This window comes from Galeopterus variegatus, unplaced genomic scaffold (genome assembly GCF_000696425.1).
Source record: "Galeopterus variegatus unplaced genomic scaffold, G_variegatus-3.0.2 Scaffold1415, whole genome shotgun sequence".
Taxonomy (NCBI): domain Eukaryota; kingdom Metazoa; phylum Chordata; class Mammalia; order Dermoptera; family Cynocephalidae; genus Galeopterus; species Galeopterus variegatus.
Window position 1 is genome coordinate 30,664 of NW_007727526.1, and position 10,067 is coordinate 40,730.

The window sequence follows — 10,067 nt, forward strand, 5'->3', positions numbered from 1 at the left end:
AAAAAAAAAAAAAAAGAATTGACAGGATGTGATTATAATTAAAGATGAGGCACAAAGGCATCCAAGATGATGCAGAAAAAATGACAGTGTCACCTGGTCCTTTGAGAGACTGAAGCTGCAAGAGCTACTTGCGCAAGGTTGACCGACAAAATTGGTTATTTGGTTGACAGGACAGCAGTCTCTGTGGTTTGTGAATAGCATTCTGTGGACAGGAACATCTCTACTGAAATTGAATACCCCCATACCTCATTTCTGAAGTCAGGAAAGTGCCCTAAAGGTGTATCTCTTGGTCAAATCGGGTTTACCTGACTGTAGCAATGAGAGAAACTAATCTTTGCTAAAGGAAAGCAAATGTGAAACTTAATAAACCACAGAGCGTTATTATTGCATAGTGGAAACTCAAGCAACCATGCAGGGGTGAGAAGGAAATTTCATCCGAAAGAGAGAGCTCTGACTTCAGAATTGTCTCTAGTCATCCAACAATCATTTATCACGCACTCACTACTCTAGGGGTTGTGACATTTCTCAGCATATTTAGGAAAAATGAGAGGGGCAACTGTCTCACAGCTAAATAATTTTGCCTGAGGGGGAGCACAGTGTCTTGCCCATTAATTCCACAAAGCTGCTATGACTAGAGGCATTATGGCCATGTTGACACAAACTAGGAAGTCTTGAAAGGGTAGTTGATTGGGGAAATGTGGGGGTGTGATGACAGACATGATCAGAGAACCCAGAAGAGATGCCAAAATTAGGAACTTTGAATGGGGGATCTAGAATCACAGAAACAGATGAGATTGGTAAGGCGGCAGTTCTCAAAGAGGTTTACAGTAATACTAAAATGTTACTTGCCTTTTTTACCCTCATTCTCTCATGAATGCACAGTGGGGTTTTTTCAGAGCCTACATGACAAGTAGTATCACAAAAAACTGAATATAGAAGCATATATAACAATCCTGCGATAAAGCCAGACCTTAAAGATGGTTGCTGAAATGTTAAATAATGCCACTCTTCTCACTATTTTTGTTTTGGAAATTAGTTATTTTTCATAAAAACATAGTATTAATATTAACAAGATTGGGGGGGAGGAGAGGGGGTGGAGAGGAACAGGTAAAGGGGTATGAAAATCAAGTACACTATTTTGAGAAGTTATATATATATATATTAACAAAATTGGGTTTATTGTTGCTAATTTAAATAAATTAAAGTATTTTTAAATATCTTCATTTTAATTTTTTAAAACAAATTTTATTTTTTAGAACAATTTTAAATTTACAGAAAGACTGCAAAGATAGTACATAGTGCCCATATATCACACACTCAGTTTTCTGTTATTAACATCTTACTTACATTAGAAATGTACGGTACATTTGTCACAACTACTAAACCAATATTAAGACATTATTACTACCTAAAGTCCATACTTTACTCAGATTTCCTCAGTTTTTCCCTAATGTCCTTTTCCTTTTCCAGGATCCCTTCCAGGATACAATATTACATTTATTTGTCGTGTCTCCTCAAGTGTCTCGTGGCTGTGACAGTTTCTTAGTCTTTTCCTTGTTTTCGATGATCTTGACAGTTTTGAGTACTGGTCAGGTATTTTGCAGAAGATCCCTCTGATGGAACTTGCCTGGTGTTTTTCTCATGATTAGACTGGGGTTATGGAGAGGACAACCACAGAGATAAAGTGTTATTCTCATCAGATCATACCAAAGGTACATACTATCAACCTGACACTGGTGAAGTTGACCTCGGCCACCTGGCTGAGATAGCATTTGTCAGGTTTCCCCACCGTGGCGTTGCTCTTCCCCTCCACATCCCCTTCCTGTACTGTAAAGTCACAGTGCAGAACCCACACGTAGGGAGTAGGGAGTTATACTTCACTCCTTGAGGGGAGAGCATCTACATAAATTATTTGGAATTCTTCTACATGGGAGAGTTGTCTCTTCTCGCCCACTTATTTATTTAATTCAATCATTTGTTTACATCAGTGTGGATATTTATTTTATACTTTGGCTTACAATTCTAAACTTTCATTTTGTTGTTCAAATTGTCCAGCTTTGGCCATTGGGAGCTTTTTCAGTTGGTTCCTGTGTTTATGTTAATTTTAAATATGGATAGCTATAACCCACATACACAAAACCTCTTTGGGGTCTTCGATAATTTTTAAGAGTGTAAAGGGGTCCTGAGACCAAAACGTTTGGACCCGCTGCTCTTGGGGAACCCCCCACCTGACCCCAACCTGGAGGGGGTTGGAGTGGGCAGAGGCACACGAGATCATACTCCCGCACTCTTGGGAACGCCCACGTCCTCGTGCCACGCCCCTCCTAAAGTTCCCTCCGCGTGTGAAACGCAGGGGTCCCCAAGACGAAGCTCACGCTGCCATGCCCTTCCTGCAAACGCCACGAAGGGGCGCTCGGCCCACAGAGTGAGTCACCCACCGGCGGCTCGGGAAGGGGCCGGCGTCTTGGCTCGGCTCCAGCATTTTCCTCCGCAGAGCCCCGGGCCCTGGCCTGGCTTGAGCAGTCTCGTCCTCACTGCAGCCTCTGTGGGTTCCTTCTCCTGGGCAGCAGGAGGCCCGCAGGTGTGGCGCCCGCGGGCAAGAGCGATCCTGCGGCAGTGGCGGGGCGCCGGTTCTCCTGTTCGGAAGCGTGCCACCCCGGTGCCCTCCACTGCCCGTCCCTGCTGAAAGCAGCCGGACAGCTCCCCGGGCCCCGCCGGAGCCTAGCCCTGCACGCTGCGCTCCGCTCTCAGGTCTGGCTGGCTGGGCCGGGCAGACCCTTTACTCTGCAAACGTACAGAGACAGCGATAAATGGCTGCAGCTGGAGACCGGGCTAATCGATACAATAAGTTCTGTAATTGCTTCAAAAATAAGGTAATGATTTGGCAGAGGGAATGCTTTGATCTTATCAGCCAAGAGAGACCTCTCCAAATGAAACTTCGAAACTTCGGAGAAGGGCTGGAGTTCTCTAACTTGTAGTGTGAAGCCCAGGGACAGCCTACTCTCCCCATTCCCCCCACGCCCCGTCCCCGGTGTCCCCTGTGCCCAGCTTGACACTACAGGCTTTTCAAGAAGGGATGGAAAGACCCTTCTCCTATGGTGACTGGAGAAGAGCACATACACATAGGCCATGGGCTCCTTGTGGAGAAGGGGTGGGCCCTGTGCTGTTCAGGAACAGGGGACGGCTGGAATGATCAGTCTTGTGCTAGAGAAGCTGTAGAGAAGGAAATTCGAGGGACGTGGGGAGAGCAGCCTGGAATCACAGAAAACCTGACTTGGCTCAAGCCTGATGATGTCGCTACACAGGGAAGCTGCTGATTTGGGCCTTTCAGGCAGGAGGGGGTAACAGAGGGAGGAGAACCTTGAGTGTCCTGCCTTCTCCGAGAATCTGCACACACAAACTCAAAAACACACCCTCGCTCTGCGCTGTGGGTGTCCCTGCCTGGCAGAGGCCCCAGCACAAAGAGGATTAGAGAGATGAGCTAATCTGGTTTGTATCCCAGACATGGCCCCAGAAAGGGACCTTGTCTACTCTGATGTTTAAGGGGGTGAAGGAGTGAGTCCTCCTCCTTTGGGGACCTTCTGGCTGACAGTATCAGAGACCCCTCCCCACTGGAGTCCCTAGAATGCTGGAGTCTTGACTTTGGGTCAAATTTAGGGAGCAGAGAAGCAGGGCGTTTGGGAACAACAGGGTGGGCGGGGCTACAAGAAAGGAGAGAGATAAAGACAGAAAGAGCTTGCACAGAGGGAGCTAAATCTCCACCTTACTTGTTTCACCAGCCTGGAAACTGAGGCTTCAAGTGGAAAAGTGACTTACGGAGTCATGCAAAACAGTGCATGGCTGAGTTGGGGGGGAAATAACGCAGGTTTTCTGACTTTTTCTGGCCCAGTGCACTTTGTACTGTTGCAAGAGCTGCAAGGAGGAGATGTGAGACAGAGGGCAAAAGAAAGAGAGAGAGAGACAAAGACAAAGAGAAACAAAGATACACACCAAGGAAAATCTAGAGAGGCGTGTGCACGCATACGCGTGTGCACACACACACACAGAATGAGAAAACCACAGAGGGTCAGAAAAGACGTGCAGTGAGAGATGGAGAGGGTGAAAGAAGAGCAAGACAGGTGATTCACAGAGGGAGATGGAGAATGTCAGAGAGACAGATACAGACTGAGAGACAGGGAGTGACACTGACAGGGAGAGAGACAAGAGACAGAGACTCAGAAAGGGGGGACAGACGGACATTCAGATGGGAGGAAGGTCAGACAGACTTAGACACACAGAGAGACAAATGAAGACAGGGAGACAAACACAAAGAGAAGAATAGACACAAGATGACAGAAACTTGAGAGAGCGAGCGTGAGTGAGCGAGCAAGCCAGACAGATGGAGACAGAGAAGAGACATGGAGAGCATGAGAACAAGAGGCAGAGTGGAGGAAGCAGAGCAGAAGGGAGGCAGAGAGTGGGTTCTGCAGAGTTTTGTTCTTTGGAAGCAAATTGCTCTTCCAGATCATTCTGGGGCCCAGAACAGGTAGCAGGGAGAGAAAGAGAACACAATGCTTAGCCTATTTGATACAGGCAGATTGGGAAAGGGGGGCTGAGGGCAAAGTGGGAACCCTCCCTTGGAAAGAGTCTGCTCAGTGACCACCCAGGATCTCAGCAGCACATCCACTGGCCTCACACAGAACCTGGGCCACCCGCCCAGGATGGCCGTCAGCCCGCCCACCGCCTGGCTCCAGTCTGATTACAGCCAAAGTGCTAAAAGGCTCCAGACCCCCCCCCCATGCTCTGCCCCCATGGTCCCGCCTTCCTAAACCTCCTCTCCTCCTTTCCCTTCCCTGTTACATCCCTCTCTTCCTTTTTTCCTGGTCCCCTGGGGAGCAGTTTGCTGCCTCCCCTTTCCCTTCAGCCACTAGCTGGGAGGAAAGGGGTCCTGCCACACCAAGCCCCTTTCCCTGATTTGGGGCTGGATGCTCCTTCCCTCCAAAGCCAGCTTGGCCTGGCCTTTTTGAGACACGTTCCACACCTCGCCTGGGAGCTCATAAATACCAAGGAGAGGCCAGCTAGGCTGTGTTCAAAGCATGGATCCTCACCCTTCCCCCTTAAAAGCCACTTAGTTCTTCCCAAGCTCACTTCTTGCCCCCAGACACCTGCATGGGGCAGCAAGGCAGGAGGTGGGGTACTAGGGGCCTCTGTGAACCTGGCCTCATTTCAAATGAGCCCTGCCTCGGTTTGCAAAGAAATCTCAGGAAAAGCGTCTCAGGGCCCCTTGTGCAAGCAGCAGGCTCAGGAATTCCTTGACTCCCATCCAAACCTCCCCCCAGCCCCTTCTTGGCCTTTCTCTCTGCTCATTACCATCCACACCACCTCCCACCCACTGGGAAAAAGAGAAGGTCATCGCCAAAGGGGCCCAGGGAAGGGGGGCCTTCTGGGGGATAGACCAGGGCAGAGGAAGAGCTATTTACCCACACTTGAGCTCCCCTTAGCTCATCTCCACTTCCATCCAAGGGCCAGTAAAAATTCAACATCATTCAGCCACATATAGCTGAGAATAGAGCGAAAAATAAACCCTAACTCTAAGTGGCTCCAATGAGGAGTAGAGCAAGAGGTGAGATGTCAAGGGTGAGAGGAGACCCTTCTTTGGGCACCCACTTTTAAAAGGGCAGGAGGCTGTGCTGCCAGTATGGGGAAGAGAGAAGATCTGGCTCTGCTGGCTGGCTAAAAGCTGTCCTGCTGGAGGCCCCAGGGAATGTGGCAGCCTTGGAGACCCTGAGTTTCTTCCTCAGGTCTCTATTGACACTGCTCACTATGCCTGCAGCATGCAGCCTTGAACCCCAGCAGAGCCTAGTGTACCATCCTCAAGCGGATTTATTGTATTTGCAAGAAAATGCCTTGGGAGACCCTTTTGCACCTTCTGTGTCATTTAGGATGCTCTGGCCAGTGTTTGGCACACAACAGGTGCTCAGTAAGTGCTGACTTGACTCCATGCCTGGCCCTCCAGACCAGAACTTAACTCCTCTTCCTGGCTCCCATAACTCAGAGTGGGGGTGGGGGATAAGACCTGGCTCCCATAAGTCAGAGTGGGGGTGGGTTAGAAACTGGCCTGAGCTCTGGCCTTGACCCTTTGCCTGGAAGCCCCACAACAGGCCCTTGCGTGAGGAGCTGAGCTCTCCAGTAGTGTCTAGGACCTTGAGACTGGAAGTTTATTTTGAGATTTGAAGCTCCAAAGTGGCAGATCCCAGAAAACCTCTTCTCTGGCTCCGAATTTGTTCTCTAGTTAAGTGGTTGAGTGTAGCTCTTGCAGTCAGCTGGCTCCTACAGCCTGGGGTTCCTCCTGGGGAGCTGGGGACTCAGAGGGGAGGAAAGAAAAAGGAGGAGCAAAGACCCATCCTGGGTTGTCCCCCTGTAGGGCAGAGGTGGCCTGTAAGCTGTGGAGAGAAGTCTTGTCCCCTCACCCACTTCCCTCCCTCTCAGAGCTGCTGATGTTTCTGGAGGCCTCCTCAGCTCAATAACATGCTTTAATAGTTGAGCATCTATGTTGTGCCAAGACAAGGTCCCGCTTGACTATGAAGACAGCTGAAGCCAAAGAAAGGGGCTGCAGAAGTGAGTTTGGGGCCCATGTGGGCGAGTCCACTCAAGGTTAGGACTGATGTGATCATCTCCAGCTCCCCACCCCACAACCCAAACCCATATGTAGAAATAAACACATGGCCAGAGTCACACCCAGGTCTAAACACACAGGGGAGTCTGGGAGAGGCTGCTGGAGCTGCCCTGCTTATGGGGTGGGACTGGGCTTGGAGGAGGTGAAAGAGTGGTCCAAGGAAAGGGGCCTGGCCAGGAGTGAGCCTAGGCTCACTCCTCTCCCACCTGCCCCTCTCAGGGAAATTCAGCATAGAGCCTGTGCCTTTCTAAAGAAATTGCAGGGCCAATTGGAGCCTACCTGACAGAAAGAGAGAGAAGAGGAGGGAAAAGAGTCTGCTGGCTGGCAGAAGGGGATATGGTTCTGGTTCCTGTGACCAGAATGCTGGCCCTGCATGGTCTCTGTATTTCAACGCTCTCCCACTCCCATCCAACTCCACCCCAGCTCCCACTTTCCACACCCCCATTCCCAGAGTGGTAGGCACCCTCTACCTTGCACAACTTGGACCACTTCTCAAACCTTACCTATTTCTTCCTCTGTAGCTCACTCTCCAGCTGCCTGGCCCCCTTGCTGTCCCCTGCACACTCGCTCACTCCTGCCCTAGGTCTCTGTACTGGCTCTTCCTCTGTGGGAAATGTTCTTCCCCAAGAATCTGCCTGGCTGGTTTCCTCAGCTCTTTCAAGTCTTTGCTCGTGCCTACCCTGATCATCCTAGTTACAGTTGTGACACATCCTCTTTACCCTGCTCTATTTTTTCCCACTGCACTTACTACTTTCTAACATATTATATATTTGTGTCTGATGTTTACTGTCTATTGTCTATCTTCCCCCAAAAGAACCTAAACTCCATGAGGGCAGAAATTGTTTTGTTTTGCTTTGAGGATGTGTCCGTAGTGCCAAGCACGATCCTAGCACATAATATTTGTTGAATTAGAGCAGAGTAAAGAGGATGTGTCACAACTGTAACTAGGATGATCAGGGTAGGCACGAGCAAAGACTTGAAGGAGCTGAGGAAACCAGCCAGGCAGATTCTTGGGGAAGAACATTTCCCACAGAGGAAGAGCCAGTACAGAGACCTAGGGCAGGAGTGAGCGAGTGTGCAGGGGACAGCAAGGGGGCCAGGCAGCTGGAGAGTGAGCTACAGAGGAAGAAATAGGTAAGGTTTGAGAAGTGGTCCAAGTTGTGCAAGGTAGAGGGTGCCTACCACTCTGGGAATGGGGGTGTGGAAAGTGGGAGCTGGGGTGGAGTTGGATGGGAGTGGGAGAGCGTTGAAATACAGAGACCATGCAGGGCCAGCATTCTGGTCACAGGAACCAGAACCATATCCCCTTCTGCCAGCCAGCAGACTCTTTTCCCTCCTCTTCTCTCTCTTTCTGTCAGGTAGGCTCCAATTGGCCCTGCAATTTCTTTAGAAAGGCACAGGCTCTATGCTGAATTTCCCTGAGAGGGGCAGGTGGGAGAGGAGTGAGCCTAGGCTCACTCCTGGCCAGGCCCCTTTCCTTGGACCACTCTTTCACCTCCTCCAAGCCCAGTCCCACCCCATAAGCAGGGCAGCTCCAGCAGCCTCTCCCAGACTCCCCTGTGTGTTTAGACCTGGGTGTGACTCTGGCCATGTGTTTATTTCTACATATGGGTTTGGGTTGTGGGGTGGGGAGCTGGAGATGATCACATCAGTCCTAACCTTGAGTGGACTCGCCCACATGGGCCCCAAACTCACTTCTGCAGCCCCTTTCTTTGGCTTCAGCTGTCTTCATAGTCAAGCGGGACCTTGTCTTGGCACAACATAGATGCTCAACTATTAAAGCATGTTATTGAGCTGAGGAGGCCTCCAGAAACATCAGCAGCTCTGAGAGGGAGGGAAGTGGGTGAGGGGACAAGACTTCTCTCCACAGCTTACAGGCCACCTCTGCCCTACAGGGGGACAACCCAGGATGGGTCTTTGCTCCTCCTTTTTCTTTCCTCCCCTCTGAGTCCCCAGCTCCCCAGGAGGAACCCCAGGCTGTAGGAGCCAGCTGACTGCAAGAGCTACACTCAACCACTTAACTAGAGAACAAATTCGGAGCCAGAGAAGAGGTTTTCTGGGATCTGCCACTTTGGAGCTTCAAATCTCAAAATAAACTTCCAGTCTCAAGGTCCTAGACACTACTGGAGAGCTCAGCTCCTCACGCAAGGGCCTGTTGTGGGGCTTCCAGGCAAAGGGTCAAGGCCAGAGCTCAGGCCAGTTTCTAACCCACCCCCACTCTGACTTATGGGAGCCAGGTCTTATCCCCCACCCCCACTCTGAGTTATGGGAGCCAGGAAGAGGAGTTAAGTTCTGGTCTGGAGGGCCAGGCATGGAGTCAAGTCAGCACTTACTGAGCACCTGTTGTGTGCCAAACACTGGCCAGAGCATCCTAAATGACACAGAAGGTGCAAAAGGGTCTCCCAAGGCATTTTCTTGCAAATACAATAAATCCGCTTGAGGATGGTACACTAGGCTCTGCTGGGGTTCAAGGCTGCATGCTGCAGGCATAGTGAGCAGTGTCAATAGAGACCTGAGGAAGAAACTCAGGGTCTCCAAGGCTGCCACATTCCCTGGGGCCTCCAGCAGGACAGCTTTTAGCCAGCCAGCAGAGCCAGATCTTCTCTCTTCCCCATACTGGCAGCACAGCCTCCTGCCCTTTTAAAAGTGGGTGCCCAAAGAAGGGTCTCCTCTCACCCTTGACATCTCACCTCTTGCTCTACTCCTCATTGGAGCCACTTAGAGTTAGGGTTTATTTTTCGCTCTATTCTCAGCTATATGTGGCTGAATGATGTTGAATTTTTACTGGCCCTTGGATGGAAGTGGAGATGAGCTAAGGGGAGCTTACTCGGCCCCGAGTACAGGAACGGCCCCGTTACCACAGAAAGTGGGGTAAAGAAGTGAGAGGTGGGGAGAGGGGATAATGGTTCTAAGCCCTTCTCCCCTATCTCTGCCTCTGTGAGTCTGCAGCCTCACTAAAGCCAGCTGTGCCCCGTCCACTCACACTCTGGCGTCTCTAACACCACCGTCCCCAACCCCCAGCCATGGACTGACAGTGAGTTTGGGGTTGAAGAGGGTGGGCAGTTACCAGCGAATTGTTTACACCAGGACTTTGCAGTTTAGATAAGTCATGGGGAGAGGCACGAAAGACACCTGGGAATGAGGGGCTAGCTGGGAGAAACTGAGGCTGACGAAGGGATGGGGTCAGACCCCTGGCGAACTCTCAAATTCTCGAAGCTGGAAGGCCTAGGGTTTTAAAGAGAATTTTTACATCTCAACATTGGCCAATCTGCCCCCAGGACTCTACCTGCGAGCCAGGAAAGCGTGCGGGGGTGGGGGTGGGGGGCGGGACAGAAGGGAAGAGAGGAGAGTCACTGAGCAGACAGCACCTCCGCACCGCTTCCCGACTTACCACGTCCCTAGGCGGGGTGCG

The 10,067-nt window shown here is 50.6% G+C and overlaps 1 long non-coding RNA gene across 1 annotated transcript; it reads right to left on the minus strand.

The window, feature by feature from the left end:
- Positions 1-1,219: 1,219 nt before the first annotated feature.
- On the minus strand, positions 1,220-2,773 carry LOC103593773. The gene is made up of 2 exons (XR_550780.1): positions 2,439-2,773; positions 1,220-1,650 (listed from the first exon to the last, which is right to left on the minus strand). It is a non-coding gene; the product is annotated as an uncharacterized LOC103593773 (long non-coding RNA).
- Positions 2,774-10,067: the final 7,294 nt, after the last annotated feature.